Genomic DNA, 24,338 nt, shown 5'->3' with positions numbered 1-24,338 from the left:
TATAGCACTAAGCACAGATTGTGTAGTGAATGAAAACCATTACTGTATTGAAAATGTGATTAGACCAATATTCAAATAACATTAATGCAGCCCAAACAACGGTTGCCTCCCTTTCTCTGCATTACAGAAATACAAAATACGTTAGTTATAGGGGACAGACAGATCGTGTTGTTTTTTTCAAACATTTATATAGTTTTATCCATCTGGGATAATCTACCTGCCACTACCTCCATAAACTTAATAAACCTTGCTGCCACCTGCGGGTGCTCCCCCTTTAAACAAGAATAATAGCCTGGCAGCAGGTGCAAATTTTAAACTGAATAAAAAACAGAGAGTCATTTATTTCGCTCGGGCAACAGAGCTGGGCGGAGATATAAAATATAGGTGAGAGATGCTCTCCTGCAGTCATAAAGCCTGAACGTTAGCAAGCTGTTCAAGGGCTTCCATTGTGGGAAAAAGCCCAGCGTGGGTAGGATCCTATAATGAAACATGCTTCATTTATCCCTTAATCTGGCAGGGGATGAACCTTGAGTCATACAGGTAAGGCTGCTTACGTTGTGGCTTAGAAGTGCCTATTCTTGCAAACGTTTAGGCTTTTAGACACTTTTTCTTAGGGCCAAATACATCTTATTTGAGCTTAGATGCAAATCCAGGCAGATCAATTAAAGCTGTGAATGTGTTGCACTGTGCAACATCCACCACGTTTATATATGTCCTCCAAAGTTCTCAGCTCCGAAAACTAACCATAGACACAATTTTACCATTGTGAAACTCAGAATTGACTCTAATGCGACACTTTTATATATTTTTTCAATTATCGACCATAAAGCATAGCGAGTCGCCTCTCAGTATTGCTAAATAAAGCAGTATATCTTCAATTTGTCCCACTCAAACTCCTACATATTTGTAAATAGTTACACTCTCAGTCCATTTTCAAATTTACTTGCAATGAGCCGCGCCTGCATATCCATTATCCAAAATATTGTTGCCTTCTTTTCATTAACATCCATGCTATTTGCATTATAATAGTTCCCCAGTCCAGCAGTGTGTCACTGTAACGTTATTCCTTGTTTGTGAAAGGAAACATTTACATTTCAAGGGATGAGCCCATTCTTCAAGTACTCTCACAAGAAATCCGGCAAAGACTTTTGACCAATAAAGTGACGAGTCTTAAATTTGCCAGGTCAGAGGTAGGCTTTTTTTTGTAAATTGAGCTCGGGGATGGTTATCAATTGAATGAAATTCAGATAAATACCTTGAAGTGTGTTCGGTCAAACACCAATGTCAGCCTTTAAAAGAGCTGTTGGTAGCACATTTGCGCCACGAGTCTTATCTAACTTACTGCTTTGATTACTTGTTTAACTTGCTTTGATGTCACAGTGTAGTGCTTCATTATCTGTTTTTCTAGAATGGCATTAATTTGGCTGATTTAAGTTTAATAATGATGTCATGAATAAAATATTGGTGCTTCTTTACATTTATGGACCCCAGAGACCTCCACACACGCCCTTTCTTCCTATGATTGTTTGGTTACTTGTTAAATTTTCTTGTTTAATGTCTGTGCAAGCCATTTCTTAGTACTAAAGATGAACAGCTTGCCAGCTTTTAACTTTTTTCAGCGGACCCAAAACAATTTGATGACTGATCTTCTGAGTTTGCCCATTCTGTGGGTGTTTGCCCCTCAAGAGAAGATGCTAAGGGGCAGATTTAAGGAAAGTGGCGCTGCACCCAGTGCAGCGCCACTTTCCTTTCGCCCATTAGCACCGCCTACCACCACCATGTGTGTGCCGTATTTAAGGTATGGCGCACCATGGGGCAGGGAAGGGGGCAATAGTATGAACATTTTTGGTGCCATTGATGTACTGTTCAGGGTTAGCTCCAAAAGTTTGGCACTAACCCTGAACAGTGCATAGGGACCCATTGTAAACAATGGTGTGCCCCCTTTTAACGCCTCTTCTTAGCAGGCATTAAAAGTTCTGAAAACAAATGACGCAAAGAAATCTCTTAGATTTCTTTGCGCCATTTTTTCGGCCCCCCTAACAGGGGAACGCCCCCTTTGCATACATTATGCCTGGTGCAGGCATCTTGTAGAGCAAAGGGTTACAAAGTGGCGCAATGCATGCAGTGCGGGAAAAAGGCTACCTTAGCACCGCCTTAGCGTCAAAAGTGGCAGTAGGCCCTCTTAAATCAGGGCCTAAGAGTGTAAAACAAATTGCATTGATGTTCTCCTTCCAGTTGCCGAAGGATCACATTGAGTCATTTCCCCATTTGATTATTTTTTGCTTCTCTGTTGCAGTTGTGTAAATCAGCTCTGAGTTTGACCAAAACTGGACAACATTTTGATAGGCAACACTACAATATTAAGGAAAGTGGTCACTTTCAAACCTTTTACAAGAGTAAACTAATTTGTGCTGCTAATTACAATGAAACCAAGTCATAGTGTAGCAAAGAGTTTCTTTAAACTTTGGAATAAGACATGGGTATGTGTATTGCCACTCTTCCATTAAGTGCATGAACTCCAAAAACACGTAAAAAGATAAGCACGGTCTCTCCGATATCTCTTTACTGTAAAGAGATATCGGAGAGACCCTGTACTGTACCAAATATGATTCATTGTTATTCCAGCTGCTATATTGCCAAAGAGAGAAATAATCATCAGGTAGATTAGTCATTAATTTTAGTTCGAAGTCTCCTGTTCTTAACCACAAAGCAATACTGTATACCAATCTCAATTTACTATGGGGGCATTGAAGAAAATCAATTGAACTTTTCTTTTTCAATAAACATGTATTCATTTTAAGTACAACGTATTTAATGCTACATTTATGAGCCAATTTTCATTCATGAGTGCCGAAAAAAAGATGGATCCGGCCTCACATTTGAAGATTTTAAAATCATAATGTGGTTGAGGATTTGAATACATCTAAGCAGCCTTGCGCATGCACTTTAGCTCTTTTACTGCCTTATGCATACCTGTTGGACCTGGCCCTTGTGGCAGGTTCATCCCCTGACTTTTTGCCTAATCCCTCCTATTTTTTTCTGACTTCTTGCTATTGGCTCTAGGGCTCTGAGCACTTTATCAATGCTGATCAGTGCTAAAGTGCAGGTGCGCTCCCATCTAAAGTTGTCATAATTGGCTTATACCTAATTGGCATATTTAATTTACCTATAAGTCCCTTGTACAGTGGTATCTCTCTACCCAGGCCTGTAAATTAAATGCTACTTGTGGGCCTGCAGTGCTGCTTGCGCCACCCACTGAAATAGTCTTTCAAACCTGTGTAGGGCCTGCTAGCGCAGGGCCTGTGTGCACAATTTTCTGCTACAGGGACCTGGCATCTAAATGTACTTGCCAGGCACAGAACTCCCCTTTTATTACATGTAAGTCACCACTAAGTACGCCCTAGCTAGCCCTATGGACAGGGTGCTATGTATGTATGTAGAAGGCAGGACATGTGCCAGGTTGCGTGGTCTGTCCTGGTAGTGACAAACAGCCTAACTTGGTGTCTCGCTGCTGTGAGTGTTGCCTTCTCATAGGATTGCCTTAGAAATGCCCTGCCTTATGTGTGAGGGGTATTGTCTGATTTATGATTTATGTAGCATAGGCATGTTTGGTATGGTTGTGATAGTGATAAGAAATGCTGTAGGTGTATTTTTTATTACTATGCCAGAAATGCCACTTCTAGAAAGTGCACATTTATCTGTGCTTATGACTCTGGTGTTTTTGCAGCTTGACTCCAATGCACGTCTGGGCAGACTGACAGTTGGGGCTTTGTGCATACTTTTCAGACAACATGTACACAGGGAGGGTGGAGGTACCACAGAGGTGCATCTACATATTGTATAGTCTTCCTGGGCTGAGAGAAGGGAGAGGCGGGGCACACCTGCATTTGTAAAGGCTGTGCCCTGGCCTCGCACAATAGGGTCATTTACCCCCCACTGATGTTTGGACCCTGTGCTGGAGGAGAGAAGGGGCACTCCCACAACCAGTTGTAACTGGTTGAAACCCCCTCTCCTCCTCATTGTAAAAGAAACTGGAAACTTAGTATAAGTACAGGGGAATTTTCCCAGCAATTTAGACATTCTTGGGACTCCAGAGACTTACTAGAAATTGGACACAGGACGCTGATGAATGGACTCACCAGGACCCACCTTGAATTGCTGCTGCTGTGCTGACCTGCGACCTGCCTGGTCACTAGGAGGAACTGCCACTATCTGCATCTGTTGTCCTGGCCTGTTGTTGACGCCTGGTAGCACGGTGCTACCCTCCCTTTAGTCTTCAGAGGCACGGTTCTGTGGCCCCTGACCCCTGTAACCTTCCCCAGCACGAGGAGTGCTGTTTCAATAGCTTAGCATTTGGAGAGAGCTCCTGTGTTCCCCTTCTAAGTGCCTTATCCTGCAGGAGATTCACCACCACAGCCTGGGCTCCTTAAGAATGCCCCTGCGCTCATAAGCGCGCTGTTTTTACCGTCAGGACAATCACCACCGCGACCGGGTTGTGCTGGCAAAGCGCGAGAGTCGCACTATCTTCAGTGCCTCCGGGGCACCACCAGGAGAACAGAAAGGAGCAAGCACGCTCCTATTGTGCCCCCGGAGTGGAACATGCTCTAAGGAGCACCCCCGGGGCACCAACAAGCTTTTACACTAGCCGATCACCGCTGTGGCCCGGGAAGACTGATATACACTTGCACACCAAATCGGGTGCGGGCGAGTGGACGGCAGCGGCCCCAGGAGGGAGAGAGACCTCATCGGAAGTCTCATCTGGATCCCAGAGCGGCCCTGAAGAGCAGAACTCGGTGGAGGCGAGGGGAACACCCCCTCTACCCCCGGTAACCTCCATAGGAGCGGGACGTTCCAGATCTTTGCGCTGCATTCCTTGTGGCCCCTAGAGAACGTGGAGGGGTGCAGGTCTCCTATTTTGCCCCCCCAGAGATTGCAGGCCCCAGGAAGGGCCCATTCAGGGCATCAGAGAGGGTGCCGACCACCCCTCTCTCCTAGGAACCAAGCATGGCCCCCGTTGAGCGCATAGGAGCGCCGGTGGCCCCTACATCAATCTTCCAGGCACTAGGAGTGCCTTGCTCTACAGGTTAAGGTACTTTCTGGGACACTGAGAGGGTGGTAGGTTCCAGGTTCAGGTTCTAATGATATTTATTGGCTATATGTTCCAGTTATGGGCATGCTAGGCTGATGTAAGTTTACTTTCTCATGACTTGCCATATAATTTTATAATGTTCCTGATATAGACCTTTATGATATGTTGTGTGACAAGTACATTTATTTACTGTGATTCCTGACTACTGCTTATGTTGCAGAATCCTGAGTACTTACATGTTCCATTGTGACAACTGCTTATTCTCGCAGAGTATTAGTAACTTGTGCAACATTCTGACAACTGCTAAGGTAGCAGGGTATTACTGCCATGTAATGTTTGGTCTAATTTTGTTTTGTGCAATACAGTTTATTTTTACATAGCTCAGGGTTGTGTTTACTTTGTTGTGTACATATTGCGTTACCTGTGTTGTGTGTGTTGTGCAAACGCTTTACACATTGCCTCCGGGTTAGGCCTGACTGCTCGTGCCAAGCTACCAAGGGGGTGAGCAGGGGTTATCTTGGACGTGTAACTCTCTTGCGTTGACTAGAGTGAGTGGGTTCTGCCTGGCTTAGGTGCATACCCTAGCCAAACAGAAACCCAATTTCTATCACATAGTTTGTAGTGGAAAGGCACGAGATGAATGGTCTCGGCTATAAAGGGCTATATTGATCAGTACAGAAGCTAGAGCAGGTTTCACAATGTTGCAAAATATGGTCTCTAGTTGATCATGCAGCAGGTAAACGAGCTGCTGAATTTGTAATTTGTTGCTATTGCTGCAAAATTGCCTCAGGGGGACTAAGACATAGACCATTAGGATAGTTTTCTTCTAGATAATACTGTTCATGATAATGTTGTTTTTCTTGGCAGGGAGTTAAACCTACTTAAAAAGACTTTGAAAATCGTTAGAATCAGAAAAATATCCGAGCCTGAATTACACATTCCACTCCCTGTCCCTGTTTGTGCCACAGGGACTCCTTAATTAGGTGCACCCGGTGAAGACAGAAACAGAGCGTCTGATTACAAATAAAAATGTGCTGTCCTGGGGCCAAACACAAACGTTGAAAGAGTTGCCTGCGCTTACTGGAGCGCATTAGTATATTATATACAAGGAGCGTTCTGAAATAACTTCTCTGTCCTTCACTGGAGGGTGGAAAGTCATCCCCCAGCAAGTGGATACAGTGCATTAGTGTACCTGCCTGCAGGGGGTGAGTAAGGAATCCCTAAGAACCCCATTCTCATCTGAAGAGGAATTTTTGGGGTGGAGCACCGAGTGTGGAATACCTAATCTGCCACACAGTGTGCGTCCTGTCAGGTTCTTCGCCTCTTCACCCGTAGTAGTAATATGATGCGGGTCCATAGTGTTCCCTTATTTCCATGGAGCCATGTAAAATGCTCCCTCATAATCAAGCTAACATGATCCAAGTTATAGAAGGGCTTGCACAAACATCTGCGGCTATTTCTTAAATGCCAAAATGCCCCATTTGTGCAAGAAGGGGCTTTAAATGCCTGTTATGCCCCTGGGGCACTTTCTCTAAAACAACCCCAGAAAGTCCCTTGAGTTCCAATGGTAATATCAAGCATCAGCACGACTTTCCCTAGGACCATCATGCATAGGCCCTCATTACACTAATGGTTATGTCTATTATGTATGCTACAGAGGTGACAGGTGGAGGCTCCAATCGGTGGGATAGCATTTGCATGCGTGCTTTCCCCATGCAATTGTGTCCACACCACGTGCACCAAATGGAATGTATATGGAATCAGCATTAAGATCCTGGTGCTGACATGACAAATACCGCCAATAACTCGAACTGCTGGTACGTTGGGGGAGAGCTCAGGTTCTCCCCAACAGTTGCTCCTCCTCTCAATTCAAAGAGACATCTGCCATATATTCTCCCTTATACACCTTTGCACACGCAGCCAGTGAATGCATTAGACCATAGTACAAGGATTGCAGCCTTAGTCACTGTTGACTAAAATTAATATATCAAACGTGAAAGATGGTTAATGTTTCTGTATTCTTGAGCTGCAGCCAAAAGAGCGGCAAGCCCACTTTCTGTTCTTGTTCTTTACACCGAGGGGCCCTTAGGTCAGTAATTGGAACCGAGAATATTAATTGATTTTAAAATTGTATTGTTCTAGCCTCAGGCACACAAATCTACAGCAGGTCTAATACTGGCTCACATAAATTATATGTAATTGAGATAAAATTACAGATGTCTAGAAATAGCAAGTGGTGAGTCCCGCGTGTTCTCATGCCTAGCGGTATTTACAAAAGATTAAATTCAATGATTTGTTTCACATGATTGCAGAAGTTTTGGTTGAACATTGCCCAGGGCCTTTCTTTTATGTTTCTTTTGTACGGCTGAAAGATCACTGTAAGATCACTACTGCTAAGTTAATTGATGCAAAAGTCAAAAGAGTTAAAATGGTTTCTCAAAGCACAATGAAATGTCACTGACAACCGCCCACAGTAACAAAAGGTATACAGCATTATAAAATATTATTTTCAAGCAATGTGTCAGCACCTATCACGCTCTTGGTGAACAATTACAGCTCAAGCTAGCTTTCATTTCAGAAACAGCAACAAAAACAACGTGTGATGATAAAAAGTGTTTGCCCACAGGCGCTGTGGAACTGAAAATTGCAGTGGTTAGTAGTACCAAATAAAAAGGTACTCATTTTAAAAGACCCGGTAAAATAAAAGCCTAAGATATTCTATCTTTAGGGATGATTCACTAACGTGTTTTTAATAGGCTACTTCACATACCCATAAATTACTCTGTGAGTGGGCTGAAAATGTTCACCTCCCATTTAATAAAAAGCGCGTAGAGGTCATTGTTCTTTCTGTTCCTACAAATTGTGCATGATTTTTTCGTGAATATTCCCATTTTAGATGTTTTGGAGCCAATTAACAAAGACATTTAAGAGGAGTGAAATAGTGGTAAAAGAGCAATACTTCATGTACAACTTATCAATGGATTTGTGAATCCAAAGACCCTTGAATCTGTCACTTCTAAGTGTTGCTCCAAATACACCTACACACACACACCCGCACACACATCTAGGCAGTCATCACTTAACTTAATGAGTAATGCCAAATGAAGGATTAAGAAATCTGCTAGATAGCACCATTTAGATAGGCTTACTTATTTCTTTTTTTCAAATTTCCAACTTGATGGCAGGTAGGATGGCTCAGTGAAATAGTGACTCAGCTTCCCGAGCTTCTGAGGTTAGTAAATGAGTATTGGTAAACTGAGTAAAAGTAACATCAATTATTTGCAACACTTAAAAAGGCCAGATATTTTTTACAAACCGCTGTATATAAACACACTATTAGCACCTCGCGAGTGTAAACCACTATTTAAGTCCACCTACAAACCAATTATTACACTTTCAATCACACTAAAAAGAAACGCCACCTTTCAGTTGGAAGGCTTTCGCCAAGAATGTCACAGGTCCTCCTTCACCGAGGTGAAAATCTTCACACAAACTAGACATCCGCATTATAATGTTATTATCTCTCTCGAGCAACATCTAAATGTATAAAATGTTAGGAGATGGGTTGTGCCGCAACCTGTTTGAGGCCAATATCTCCAAGACAAGGATCATTAAAACTAACCGTCAAGTCCACTATCTCAATGAATCTTTTTAGACCTGACAGCCTTAGGGTGGTCACCCCTAACTTTTTGCCTGCCTCCCTCCACTTTTGAGATACTGTTTTTGCTAGCTTTTAGACTCTGCGCACTTTACCACTGCTAACAAGTGCTAAAGTGCATTTGCTCTCTCCCTTTAAACATGGTAACATTGGATCCCACCCAATTGGGCTATTTAATTTACTTTTAAGTCCCTAGAAGAGGGCACTATTGTGTCCAGGGCCTGTAGATTAGAAGCTACGAGTGGGTCTGCAGCACTGATTGTGTCAACCACTTAAGTAGCCTCTTAACCTCATCTCAGGCCTGCCATTGCAGGGCCTGTGTGTGCAGTTTCACTGCCAATTCGACTTGGCATTTAAAATTACTTTCCAAGCCTAAAACTCCCCTTTTTCTACATATGTCACCCCTAAGGTGTGCCCTAGGTAACCCATAGGGCAATGTGCTGTTTAGGTAAAAGGCAGGACATGTACCTGTGTAGTTTACATGTTCTGGTAGTGTAAAACTCCTAAATTCATTTTTACACTACTGTGAGGCCTGCTCCCTTCATAGACTAACATTGGGGATTCCCTCATACATTATTTGAGTGGTAGCTGCTGATCTGAAAGGAGTAGGAAGGTCACATTAAGTATAGCCAGAATGGTAATACAAAATCCTGCTGACTGGTGAAGTTGGATTTAATATTAATACTTTTAGAAAGTGATCATGCCTCTGCATTCACTCAGACACACCCCAAACACAGGATACTCAGCCTCACTTGCATACATCTGCATTTTGAATGGGTCTTCCTGCCCTGGGAGAGTGGAGGGCCTGCTCTCACACAATGGACTGCCACACCCCCTACTGGGACCCTGGCAGACAGGACTGAACTGAAAGAGGACCTGGTGCACTTCTAAGCCACTCTTTGAAGTCTCCCCCACTGCAAAGGCACATTTGGGTATAAAAACAGGGCCTCTGCCCTACCAACACTTCCTGGAGAAGATACCTGAACCAGAACCTGCACCTTGACAAGAAGAACTGCCTGGCTGCCCAAAGGACTCACCTGACTGCTTTCTGAAGAGGACTGCTGCCTTGCTGTTGCCCTGCTGTCTTACTGCTCTCTTGCTTTGCTGCAGAAGTGCTCTCCAAGGGCTTGGATAGAGCTTGCCTTCTGTTCCCTGAAGTCTCAGGACCAAAAAGACTTCTCTCCTGCAGCTGGAATCCCTGTGTGGTGAAAATTCAATGCACCACCTGCAAAGAATTATGCATAGCCTGCTCGCGGTGAAAAATTCACCTCACGCTGAGTCTGGAACGACGCAGCCTGACTTTGTGACAGAAGACCGATGTAGCGCCAGCCACGTGACCGGAACTTTGATACACGGCCCTACTGGATTGACGCAAGCCGACTCAGAACGATGCAGCCCGACTTCCTGAGAGAAATCAACGCAGCGCCTGCCGTCCAGAAGAAAATCCCACGCATCACCCACCAGAATCGACGCAGCACCTGTAACTTCGCTCCACAAACCCAGGATTCCACACATCATCCCCGGGGCGTCCGAAAACCCCGCAACCAGAAGAGGATCCAATTCCTTGTGCCGGAAATCAAAACAACGTCTTCCCCGCGTGGAAAATAACAGCGCAAGTCTGTGTGCGAAGGGGCGAAACTGACGCACACCTACCGTTTTCCACGCTCCTCCTCCTCTGCGGTCCCTTGCAAGGATTTTTCAATGCGAACCAGGTATTTTGCCCCACAAGAGACACTTGTTGTTTCTAGGAGAACTTAAGACACTTTTTATTGCTTTTACAGTACTATTTCAATTCTAAGACACTTTATATCACTTTCAGTGATATCCCTACATTTGCTTATTTCATCTTTAAAAGTTTTGACCTGCATTTATCCAGATAAATACTATATATTTTTCTAAACACTGTGCAGTGTATTTTTGTGGTGTTATATTGTGGTAGTATATGATTTATTGCACAAATACTTTACACATTGCCTTCTAAGTTAAGCCTGACTGCTCAGTGCCAAGCTACCAGAGGGTGGGCACAGGATAATTTGGATTGTGTGTGACTTACCCTGACTAGAGTGACGGTCCTTGCTTGGACAGGGGGTCACATGACTGCCAACCAAAGACCCCATTTTTAACAAATCTGTTTTGGAGTGGAAGTCCTAATGTAGAGCCCCTCATCACCGAACCACTTAGAAATAATGGGTATTTCCTGACATTCCTCACATTGGAAAATGATTTTCCCATTTTGTTTTTCAGAAGTAGATTCCCATGTTTTTACTGAGCGTGCGGTGAAATGAAAAGCTTTGTAAACACCGACAAACTTGAAAGTTCACTGTATTTCAGCCCCGCCATAATGTTCTTTTTCTGACCTTGGCTTTAAGCCTGTCTGCACTATTAAGTAACAACTGCATTTTTGAATGTCATCAAATACTGATTCTGCACATCAGGAAAGTAGAATTTCTTTCCTGTTATTAAGTATTTGAATTCATGATGTTTGCAGTTCTGTGCATTTGTAAATTTTTGTTTGATTGTTATTGAGTGGTTTCTGAGTCCAGTTGTAGAAAATAAGCAAGGATGTCTAGTGATGATGCATGCATGGGCATAGTTTCAAGGGTGAGGGTGTTCGGGATATTACACTACCCCAGTAAATGTATTAACAACTTGGTATTTAGATTTCTGGATTCTCAGTCGCCTGGCAGGGTCTCTATTGGATTGCCCTCCTCATAAGCAACACTTGAGATACAGTGGCACTTTCATGTTACTGTTTGACACGTATAGGTCAAACTCTCCTTCTCCTTCTACACATAGCAGGACATGGGTAAACAACGAAATTATTAATGCTAGCTAGCCCTTAAAAATTAAGCTATTAACGGCCTGCTCCTCGTGTTGGGCCTAATTCCCAGAAAAATTATTTAATCAGCGCTCAGAGATTTACGGCTTTGCATGGATGTAAATGTATTTATATTCAGAATTTACACAAAAAAAAATCGAGTTACATCTCTAAATGAAATGTGCCCCCGTCACAGGTTTCCAGGTGAACTCCAGAAAAACTTTGTTGAATTCTAGTTTTTGTTCACACAAGCATATGTCCTCATATTTTTACTTGTAAAATAATAGGATAAAGTGCAAATTCACTAAACTTTTTTCTCTACCAGGATCTATTTTTCCACATAAGAAAAACACTTTCCCTAATTTCCCACCTGTTTTGTGGGTGCTCCCTTGCCATCCAGGTAAGGGATTTACTCTAACCATTGACAGGAGGATCTATTTTCCTTTTTTGTAGTGGGAAAGAAGTTAAAGAGGAGTTTTGGAACACTGACAAACATTTAAGTTTGTAGGTGTTTACAGAGCCTTTGTGCCCGGTAGCACCTATTCCCCGCTCCCTCAACAAACCAGGTCATAGATTTCCTGACACAAAACATTTATGAGAGTAACATCATATACGTAAAACTAACTGCTTTACTTTTTAAAAAGTAGATATTTACTGATAAATAGGGCTATTTCCTTGTGTAAATCTGACTTGTGGTAAAAAATAACTGTAAATAAGGTCCATTGTGTTTTTGTAAATCTGCTCTCAGTCAAACTATATGTAACCTTTAGCCAGATCACATGCACTCAACATATTTGTATGTGTTGCACCTGAAGGCTGAGATGCTCCTGCAGATGATTAAGAACTGTCAAGTAGACCGGGAAAGAGCCCTTGTGTGCAACCTGATTTAAACCCAACCACCACCCCACCATTCCTTGACATGGCTATTAGATGTAAATGCCCTTTGTTACAGGCAAGTCGGCTCTGGTGAGAGTACACCAGGGGTGGTAGGCATCATCACCACAGTGTACAATGTTCTTTCTGCTTTTGGTCCTGCAAAGCTGCTCGGAGATAAAAACGTACCTTGCAGGAATCTCTAGGCCATTTGGGCTGTGGGGTATCCCCAGGATTTCTCCCTACACTGAAAATCTCAGACTCCCCCACACACACACACGGAGACTCTTGGGAAATCTCAGACTCTTCCCCTACACACGGAGACTCTTGGGAAATCTCAGACTCTCCCCCACACACGACTCTCCCCCCACACACGGAGACTCTTAGGAAATCTCAGACTCCGCCCGTCCACACACGGAGACTCTTGGGAAATCTCAAACTCTCCCACACACACGGAGACTGTTAGGAATTCGCAGACTCTCCCCCACACACACAATCTCACCGACCAAGCTAGACCCCTCGGTGTATGAAGGGTCAAAATTGATTTGAAAACTTTTATTCCGACATTGGTAGGCTGTCATTCAAGTTGCTCAGAGAACGACCTTTCCATAAGGCTGTAGCTATTAAGCTTAGGCTGCGAGTTAGTAATCAAACTAAATTTGTTTCGGGGACTATTTTGGACAATTTTACGAAACTATCGGACCCCAATGGCTTCTGTGCGCAAGTGGGTGTCAATTTATGGCCATCCACTTAGATGAAATTGCACTTAAGCAGTCTGAACCCGATTTGTTTTGCCTCTTCCCTTCATCTTTTCTCAGTGCGAACTTCCTTAGATTATTCCTGATGAAGACGCACAAGCGCTTGTTTGAGCCTGAATCACTTTTTGTGTGATACTTGTTTTGAGGCCCATGGAGGCGAGGAGATGGAGGATGTTACACAGCACATTTTCCTTTGTTTTACATTTTTGGGGGGCTTGGTGGAGTATCTTTCAGAATTAACGTTTTATTTGTGTTTATAATGCAGTGATTAAACAGTGATTTGAGTATATGTATTTTTAATCTCTTCTGTTATATTGTATACGTTGTTTGAACTTTTGATTTATGACAGTATTTTAATTGCATTTATAATGGAAAATATATGAGTTATAATCTTTAAAACTGTTAATGCTAAACAATTAAAATAGATGTAATATTTATTTGAAATGTTAACTAGGCGTGGATTAAATTTAGTCACATAACAAACACACAGAAGACTATTTCAATTACAAACAGCTACCCAGTGTAATTTTGCTTGTAGATAAATATTCACACATTGCCCTGTTTGCTGACACTGAAATTCTCACATTAGGAATGTCTTCGGGTTTTAAAACTTTGTTTTGGATCACACCTCCGGAGTAAGATTAACACCCGGTAAATATTGTTTTCCCAAACTAAGGAATTTACTAGGTGAAGTAAATGTCTCTGAGTTCACGTTTTCCACAGGAAAATGTAGAATTAAATGGCACTGAGGTATATCAGAATTCTCTACCCTTTTTGCCTCAAAACAATTTGGTAAATTTGACATGGCAAAATGTACCAGTGAAAAATTCTGGGTGTGCAGTCATGACTGCAAAATGCACAATTCCAACTCTAATGTGGAGGAAAGTTGCCTTTTCTGAGCAATAACCCAGGATCTTTCACCTTCTTTCGGCTTTACCTTTTTTATTTTAGCATGTGACTATGCCTCCATGTTGCTGCTCCACGCCTAACATGGTACTATAAACTTGGTTTCACCTTACTTGTGCATTTAATTCCCCAATTAGACAATTCTAAGTTGCACAGAAATTACAAAAGTGGCATGGATGTTAAATGTCATATATTGACTGCTGAGTGCACATACACTAGTCACATTCATAACAAAAATGTACGACTTCAAGGAGTCCCACTATGCTCTTGGAAGCATGCACTTTAAAATCTCAGCAGCGATTCGTGGTAAGAACCCTAAAATGTGCTTTGATTGCCACAGGCCTGGGTGCTTAAAAAATTAAAAGGTGGCATTGAAATCAGGTTCAGCTGAAACTTATTTATAGACCCAGAAACAACAGCCAGTCCAAGTGGATTCCGAAGCCAAAAATGTAATTAAGTTCAGAGGTGGAACCTTTTGATTGATGGAAGTCAACAATTTGATCTCAGCAGCAAAGTGGCCTTGATGGCTAAGAATTGCAGCTTTGTCCTATTTGGAGCATTGGCGCCAAAATTAGTGGCTGTAGTGAGAGCTCCACAATGTCGTATCAGATTTTGAGAGCTCCTCTTTGGCTACGGGCTTGGACCGTGGCTCTTTTGGAGACTTTGATAACGTATAACTTCGATAATTTTGATAACCAATATGAAGGCTAGGTTCGACTGTAAAAACGATGATTTGTGTGAACGCTTTGCCTTACCCAATACCCACATCACTGTAACACTAACCTGTCTGGGTGAACCCCAAAGTCAATCAATTAACCTGAGCTCAGTCACCTAGTTGCTATGGCTCTGAGCTGACATTCTTACCTTAAGGCAACATGTAAGGCATTTTGTAGTATTCAAACAGTAGTAAGTAAAGTAATAGTAAAATTATAACAGCAAACAATTAAAATATCAAACCAAATTAGAAAAATATGCTATAATGTAATAAAGAAAATAACACCAAAATAACAAAAATTCAGTAATGGGACCTAGAGATATTACTATTTAGAATTTTAAGTAAAATCAGCACCAAAAAGTACTAAGCACCAATGATAGTCTATGGGCATGGTAGACCATGACATAAGCATTATTTGACCTGACCGTGATAGAGAACAGGTCAGATACAACAAGCAGGTACACCCTTGTCAAAGATTTTACCTTGTCCCTCCAATTTGTAATAGTCATCTGGGCACTTCAGCAAAAAAGGTCCATGGAACATTGTGTGTCCCTGTAGCCACACAGAAGGGCAGCCAACTGACCGTTGGAGCCCACTTTTTGTCCTTGATACCTAGGGGAGTACGTATAGTCCTTCAGGGATCCTCTAAGGCCACAAACAAGAGAATCAGTTTTCTTCGGATCTTCCACATCCCCAGAAAGTGTTGTTATGAGGGTGCTGTGGAATGACACATTTATGCTAGGCACTAGCTACTGAATAGGGGTGTGACTTCTGGCTCTTCCCTAACTAATGAGCTAAAAGTTATCCATCCAGGGCAGAGGGTGTATTGTTTACAGCACAGGATGTAAACTCCCTTCTTCTCATGCTCTGCATACCCCATGCTTGTATCCATAATCCATAAAGATCCTGCCCTCTAACCTCCCATCTCCCTCCACAGATAGAGGTCTTCGGGTTCCCAAATGGCATGACTGGTTGTGCCAGTCCTGGACCCACTCTGGCTGAGGTAGAGGAGAGGATGATGGCTCCAGCCTTGTGGTTATGGCACAATGGTCCGAAAACCACACAGCGCGGTTTGCGATCTCACCAGCCTCCGTCAGCGATGCTGCACGTTGTTTCTCCAGCTGCGAGCATCGATCTTCTGGTCGCATTGCAGGCGAGCCTTGATTTTCAGCGGTGAAGCCGGCGGCACGCCGATTTTTCAGCCGCAGTTTGCGTCGATCTTTTCCCCGCACGGCGGTCTGTGTGTGGATTTCTCACTCTTGGGCTGCCAGCTTCTCTTCTCAGGGCCCCAGGAACTGGATGGGCACCACTTGGCAGAGTAGGAGCCTCTCCAGAGGCTACAGGTGCTGGAAGAGAGAAGTCGTTGCTGTCCCTGACACTTCAAACAACAGGAGGCAAACTCTAAATCAAGCCCTTGGAGATCTTCACAAGAAGGAAGGCAACACAAAGTCTAGTCTTTGTCCTCTAGCACAGGCAGAAGCAGCAACTGCAGCATACCTCCACAAAGCACAGTCACAGGCAGGGCAGCTCTTCTTCCTCAGCTCTTCAGCTCTTCAGCTCTTCTCCAGGCAGAGGTTCCACTTGGTTTCCAGAAGTGTTCTAAGATCTGTGGTTTGGGTGCCCTTCTTATACCCATTTGTGAACTCCTGCCTTGCCCAGGCCAGGCCCCAGACACATGGGGTTGGAGACTGCATTGTGTGAGGGCAAGCACAGCCCTTTCAGGTGTAAGTGGCCACTCCTTCCCTCCCTTCTAGCACAGATGGCTCATCAGGAAATGCAGACTACACCCCAGCTCCCTTTGTGTCACTGTCTAGTGAGAGGTGCAACCAGCCCAACTGTCAAACTGACTCAGACAAGGAATCCACAAACAGGCAGAGTCAGAGAAATGGTTTAAGCAAGAAAATGCTTACTCTCTAAAAGTGGCATTTTGAAACACACGATCTTAAAATCAACTTTACTAAAAGATGTATTTCTAAATTGTGAGCTCAGAGATCCCAAACTCCATGTGTATATCCACTCCCAAAGGGAATCTACACTTTAATCATATTTAAAGGTAGCCCCATGTTAACCTATGAGAGGGACAGGCCTTGCAACATTGAAAAAACGTATTTAGCAATATTTCACTGTTAGGACATATAAAACACATTACTATATGTCCTACATCAACTATACACTGCACCCTGCACTTGGGGCTACCTAGGGCCTACCCAAGGGGTGTCTTAAATGTAAGAAAAGGGAAGGTTCAGGCCTGGCAAGTGGGTACACTTGCCAAGTCAAATTTACAGTTAAAACTGCACACAAAAACACTGCAGTGGCAGGTCTGAGACATGATTACAGAGCTACTTATGTGGGTGGCACAACCAGTGCTGCAGGCCCACTAGTAGCATTTGACTTACAGGCCCTGGGCACCTCTAGTGCACTGTACTAGGGACTTACTAGTAAATCAAAATGCCAATCATGGATGAACCAATCACATACACATTTTGTATAGGAGCACTTGCACTTTAGCACTGGTTAGCAGTGGTAAAGTGCCCAGAGTAACAAAAACAGCAAAAACAGAGTCCAGCACACATCAACAACCTGGGAAATAGAGGCAAGAAGTTAAGGGAGGCCACGCCAAGGGTGAAAAGTCTAACATACCCCAAATATGCCTCCACGGCTCATTTGAATCAAATGTCACACACCCAGCTCATTCTGTCACCAGGATTGTTCTGCTTTGGGGACAATTGTCACACCCTATTAAGTCAAGCACTGGCTGGGCATCTGTTAGCAGGTGAATGCAAATTAGCATCCACAAGCTTCAGACAGGGAAAAGGTAGCTTTCTAAAAACTATTTTTCTTAAATATGTATTTAAAATCTAACTTCACCATTGAACTGGACTTGATAAATATGAAAAATTGTATTTGAATGCATATTTTAGCAATTTACAGTCAGTCAAATATAACAGAAGAAGGTTTATAATCTATAGTTTGATATATTCTGGGTCCAGCTACAAACATGCAAGTGAAAAAAGCTTTTGGGTGCTAATCACTGGAAGAACATGCCCAGATAATTTTGCATATGGTCTATTTTTAAATATCAGACACACACCATGAGAGTGACAAGATTTACTGAGAGGTGACTTAAAATCAGGGTTTCCATTCTATCAAAAAGGATTCTTTTGACACGTTTGACAGCAGATTTATTGGCTGCTGCGGTCAGGCTGCACATCATAGGCCTGGAGCCCTATGTTACAGGTCCATCTCATGGATGGCACCATTGGTTCTGCAGTCTACAGGTGGCATTTAACTTTAGGTCATTTTCCAACAATATATTAGGAACCTGTAGGCATGTTTACTCTAAGTAAGACAATTTAACCAAATTTAAAGGGAGAGCACAGACACCTTAGTCCTGTTTAGAAAGGGTAAAATGCACAAAGTTAAAAACAAGCAAAACTAGAGTCCAGAAAAGGGCATTCAATCTGGGGTGATCTTGTAGAAGAAACAGATTTGCTCAGGACCTAATATTCTACATTGCCACTTTGCTGTCTCTAGGCACTTTTTGCATTACAAATACAAACAATTATATTGCTGGTTTCCTCTATCTGTGGTTTATGAAGTGACTGTCTGAGTGCATTGCTACTCATTAGTTTTTCTCTGTTACTCTACAGGGAGTGCAGAATTATTAGGCAAATGAGTATTTTGACCACATCATCCTCTTTATGCATGTTGTCTTACTCCAAGCTGTATAGGCTCGAAAGCCTACTACCAATTAAGCATATTAGGTGATGTGCATCTCTGTAATGAGAAGGGGTGTGGTCTAATGACATCAACACCCTATATCAGGTGTGCATAATTATTAGGCAACTTCCTTTCCTTTGGCAAAATGGGTCAAAAGAAGGACTTGACAGGCTCAGAAAAGTCAAAAATAGTGAGATATCTTGCAGAGGGATGCAGCACTCTTAAAATTGCAAAGCTTCTGAAGCGTGATCATCGAACAATCAAGCGTTTCATTCAAAATAGTCAACAGGGTCGCAAGAAGCGTGTGGAAATACCAAGGCGCAAAATAACTGCCCATGAACTGAGAAAAGTCAAGCGTGCAGCTGCCACGATGCCACTTGCCACCAGTTTGGCCATATTTCAGAGCTGCAACATCACTGGAGTGCCCAAAAGCACAAGGTGTGCAATACTCCGAGACATGGCCAAGGTAAGAAAGGCTGAAAGACGACCACCACTGAACAAGACACACAAGCTGAAACGTCAAGACTGGGCCAAGAAATATCTCAAGACTGATTTTTCTAAGGTTTTATGGACTGATGAAATGAGAGTGAGTCTTGATGGGCCAGATGGATGGGCCCGTGGCTGGATTGGTAAAGGGCAGAGAGCTCCAGTCCGACTCAGACGCCAGCAAGGTGGAGGTGGAGTACTGGTTTGGGCTGGTATCATCAAAGATGAGCTTGTGGGGCCTTTTCGGGTTGAGGATGGAGTCAAGCTCATCTCCCAGTCCTACTGCCAGTTCCTGGAAGACACCTTCTTCAAGCAGTGGTACAGGAAGAAGTCTGCATCCTTCAAGAAAAACATGATTTTCATGCAGGACAATGCTCCATCACACGCGTCCAAGTACTCCACAGCGTGGCTGGCAAGAAAGGGTATAAAAGAAGGAAATCTAATGACATGGCCTCCTTGTTCACCTGATCTGAACCCCATTGAGAACCTGTGGTCCATCATCAAATGTGAGATTTACAAGGAGGGAAAACAGTACACCTCTCTGAACAGTGTCTGGGAGGCTGTGGTTGCTGCTGCACGCAATGTTGATGGTGAACAGATCAAAACACTGACAGAATCCATGGATGGCAGGCTTTTGAGTGTCCTTGCAAAGAAAGGTGGCTATATTGGTCACTGATTTGTTTTTGTTTTGTTTTTGAATGTCAGAAATGTATATTTGTGAATGTTGAGATGTTATATTGGTTTCACTGGTAATAAGAAATAATTGAAATGGGTATATATTTTTTTTTGTTAAGTTGCCTAATAATTATGCACAGTAATAGTCACCTGCACACACAGATATCCCTCTAACATAGCTAAAACTAAAAACAAACTAAAAACTACTTCCAAAAATATTCAGCTTTGATATTAATGAGTTTTTTGGGTTCATTGAGAACATGGTTGTTGTTCAATAATAAAATTAATCCTCAAAAATACAACTTGCCTAATAATTCTGCACTCCCTGTAAAGCAGTTTCGGATTTTTTGTGTAGTTTTATTGACTTAACCATATTTGAAAATGTTTGAACCTAGCACACATTTCTCTAGAGCATTGTCTGTTGCTTGTGCCACAGCTGCTAGAGGCTGATCTAAGTTTCATTGAGAAGGCTGTTGAGGACTTGACTGTGGTGTGTTCCTGGGTTTATTAGGGTATATTCGTCCCAGATCAATAACCCACTCTCTGATACTGCACAAACCCATGTTTGCACAAGGATCAGGACAGTTCTACTAAATCCGAATTAGGGACTATTGCCATTATTACTATAATTATGGAAATTTGAGTAAGCTGATAACAGTAGTTTAAATTGAAACCAGATTAGAAGATGTTCACGTACATATACTCCCAATTTATGTTCCATGCTCACATTTCAGGAGGACAGACTTAGTGAGCTATGCATAAGAGCAACTGCAGAGATTTTAGGGACAATGTGTGGAAATCTATGTGGAAACACTGACTCCAAATGTTATTCAATATACCAAAGGGGCAAGCTCATAATAGTGTGAAATTACTGCATCTACAAATTACTGCACCCCTCAATATTGAGATTTTTGGGTGCTGCATCGTAAATTCACCCTTAGGCCTGTAATGAGAGTCCAATTTAGCTACCCTCTAATTTGGAATTTTTTATTATTTTAAACTCTTCCAAATTTGTGGTCTCTATAATGTTGATGATGTTTTAATATGAAAAAAGGGAAAATGTGATAAATGTGCAGTCAAGCTCTTTAGTTTGTATTTGAAAACCTTATGGGCACTGCTGACCACTCAGATGTCCTGATCTATCAACACTTGGGTGATTCTGGCACATGACTTCGATCATCACATGCAATGCCTCAACTTTAAGCAATGTTTGATAGCTATTTCAAATTAAACCTAAACAATAGAATTGATTTTACTTAATGGTGGGAGTCACGAAAATCAAATGGATTCCTGGCAGTAAGACATGAATCTTAAATTAGGTGGATACCAGGAAGGGCTATCATACCCACTCTCATTCACCAAGTCAGCAGGTTTTGAAATTTACTTAAATTACTCATTCTGTAACAATGTAATCAAGGAATTACAAACAGCATGCTACTAGACTTCCCCAGTAGATAACACACTTCTACCCTCACACCAACTTTCACAGTATCGCCTGCTCTCTTCCACGTGTGTAATCACACAGATAACCAGATACCACCCTTCAAAAATAATCCTCCACACCACCACCCACTTCCTCACTGGTTAAAAAGAAATGTCTGCATCACCCCCATTAACAGATCTCCAAAGCATTCACAACCTACACACATCAAATGTAAGGCATATTGTGCAAAGCACTTTGTATTTCGAATGACCAGTAAGTAATTAATTATCAAGGAACGTAATAGCAAACTATTTATTCCTGGTAACTTGTGCAACTTTTCCAAACCTATTATGTACCCTATTTTTACTTTACCACGTTTTGCTATGTACAGAACTCAGCAACGTTTAGCTGTGTTTACTTCTAACAAATACCGTATTTGAAATGAATCAATTTAGTTTATTTCTCTGATTGTAATAGGCATCCCCATATGCTGCTCCTTCACCGTGTTTCAAAGTGCACATCTGAAAGCAATTTCTTTTCATTATTGAGCTACGGTTCTGTTGGACATTCCATTCCATGGGCTGAGCACATCTAGAATCCAACAAATGATTGGTGTGAATACCAATAGGGCCGAGCCATCCGTTTATAATTTTGACTTTGTCTAAAAGAATGTTCAATAATATAAAAACAAATCAGTGTGTTGTGTGTGCTATGTAAATGATGAAGATGATGGTGATTATCTTTATTGTTGTTGTTATTCTGGTTGTTAGTATTATTGTCATTAGTATCTTTTTTCCTAGGGCATTAATCAATAAGGAAGATGCCCATTCTTTAACTTATTCCAAGTAGCTGCTAAGCACTTTAAAATAGAATGAAGAAGGCGTATTTGAGTGCACAGAAGTTAGGTTGTTACAATGAGAGCTTCTTTATTCATTGCACTGTGTCTTTTTATGTTTGTAGGGACGAACCCCTTAAGAAAGCCTGTGATCAAGGGTTTGGAAGCAACCCTATGATATTATTGTGTAAATTAAGCTGTTAATTAGAGTAGGTGGAGGAGGATACCCTCAGGGGAGATTGTTCGCACTTTAAAAATTCCTACGGTGTGTTCTGATATTTTTTTTTAAAATGTCATCACTAAATGTGATATACTGCACTCACGTGCTTCTGTAGTACAACTAATTTAATATGCCTGAATAACTTTTGCACTTTACACATAATTTTATTACCCGGACTCACAGAAGCAAAAGCTTTACTAGATGTTGCCACTTGAGAAATATCGGACACAGCCTCACTAATGAAGCGATCATTGTGATCCTTGCGCACATGCATACAAAAGGAAGGTGTTTTTTCATCTCAGTATTCAGCATGAGGCTTATCATGGCCATGTTTCTTACATGAAACATATTTGTTCCATTTCACCTGTACACTACCCAAGAATTGATTCGGCATTCAGAAGGTTTGAACCTCGGTATATGCTTGACCTCGTTGTTTGACGCCACACTCTGCGTTATTCCTTCGAAATATGGTTGCTCTTTACACTGCTGTTTTCTTACATGAGGCTTCCATGGTCAATGTTTGTTTTGTGCAGACTTATAATATGCTAGGCCATTCCAGATCCATATGGTCTAACCTTTCCACGGCAACTCATATGACAACTCTTGACCTGATAACCCATGTTTCTTCAGTGCTTCTTATTAGGTATTTCAGCCTTGAAAAAATACAGGGAACGAAACACGTGTCAGCTGCTGTCTTTGTAAGACACTGTTATACTTACGTATTCTTCTGGAAAATAAACAGGACTTTGATTAAGCAAGATTTTGTGACTGTTGGACTTATTACATACTATTTTCAGTGTGCTTTGGTACCTCCAAATACTATGCCTGTATGTATACATGTCGATGAGGGGATAGCCTTTAAATAAGGTGAATTGTGGCCTCCTTGGCATCAGTCCGACTACCCCTTGCATAATACTAAACCTTATACATTGGAGCTTACTTTACTATGATGGCGGTCAAAATTGGCCTAAAGGTGGTCATGGCATATTGGGGAATTATTTCACGTATTTTGCACTGCCTTTGCAATATTGCAGCACCTTGGCATAAAAGTACTGTGATGTATTGTTTTTGACATTATAACTATCCTTGACATGACTATGTCCACCCCATTCATATTATTGGGTTTCCTTTGCAATGGCAAATCTCCCTGGTGTGATGCTGGCCTCACACATTGTTGGCCTCCCTTGTTCATTATTTTGGCTTTTTTCAGAGTTTTTGATATTATGGTGGTTGTCCTTTGCACAATGACAACCATACCAGCCAGAGTGTTTGTAAATCATTGCATAATGGTGATCATTGTTTCATAAAATTGTCCCTTTCATGGTACAGCTTGACCCTCCTTCACAATATAACTGCCACTCTTGGTCTAATCAAGCCTGTGGTATATTGCAGACATTCATGGAATACAGCAGGTATCCTTAGGATTATATAGATGGCAATTGCAGGCATTGCAGTGGTAATGCATAGCACAATGATTGCCCTCTCTGGCTTAATAGTGATTCTGACATATCATATAAATCACTCACACATCTTTCACATCATGGTAGCCATTCCTGGAATAATCATGTCTATCTATCTATCTATCTATCTATCTATCTATCTATCTATCTATCTATCTATCTATCTATCTATCTAGATGTTATCTAAGAGGCAGTCCCCACTAGGTAGTTATAGTTAGGACTTTTTTTTACCATAGACTGAGTGTTTTTTGTTTTACCAATAACAAAACGTATACTTTGGTAAGTTTAGCTGCTTTCTAGAAAGTTTCAAGGTGATCTGTCAAGTGGGGGCCGAGAAAAAGAGGGGTGCCCCAAAACACTTTTTCCCCATTCTACGTCTATGGAACTTTTCAAAATTTTGAACACAACTACAGCCCAAACTGCTGAACGGAATTACAGCAGAAAGCTATACCTTGGTCTCGAAAGCACGCTTTTTGTGATTTGGTGTGAATCCATTCAGTAGTTTCTGAGATATTAAATTTTAAAAAACATAAATATATAGGGCAGCAGATCTGGATTCATGGATCCAGATCCACTTATCTGGGTGAAAAGCAAGGCCCTGATTGGCTGGCCGCAACCTGACAGAAAAGTTGCAGCTGCCATTTTATTTTGTCGCATCTGCTGGGGGAGTGGGAAATGGTCAGTGAAAAAACGCATAAGGGG

This window comes from Pleurodeles waltl, chromosome 2_1, assembly GCF_031143425.1.
Source record: "Pleurodeles waltl isolate 20211129_DDA chromosome 2_1, aPleWal1.hap1.20221129, whole genome shotgun sequence".
Taxonomy (NCBI): Eukaryota; Metazoa; Chordata; class Amphibia; order Caudata; family Salamandridae; genus Pleurodeles; species Pleurodeles waltl.
Note: the sequence above shows the minus strand (reverse complement) of the source record.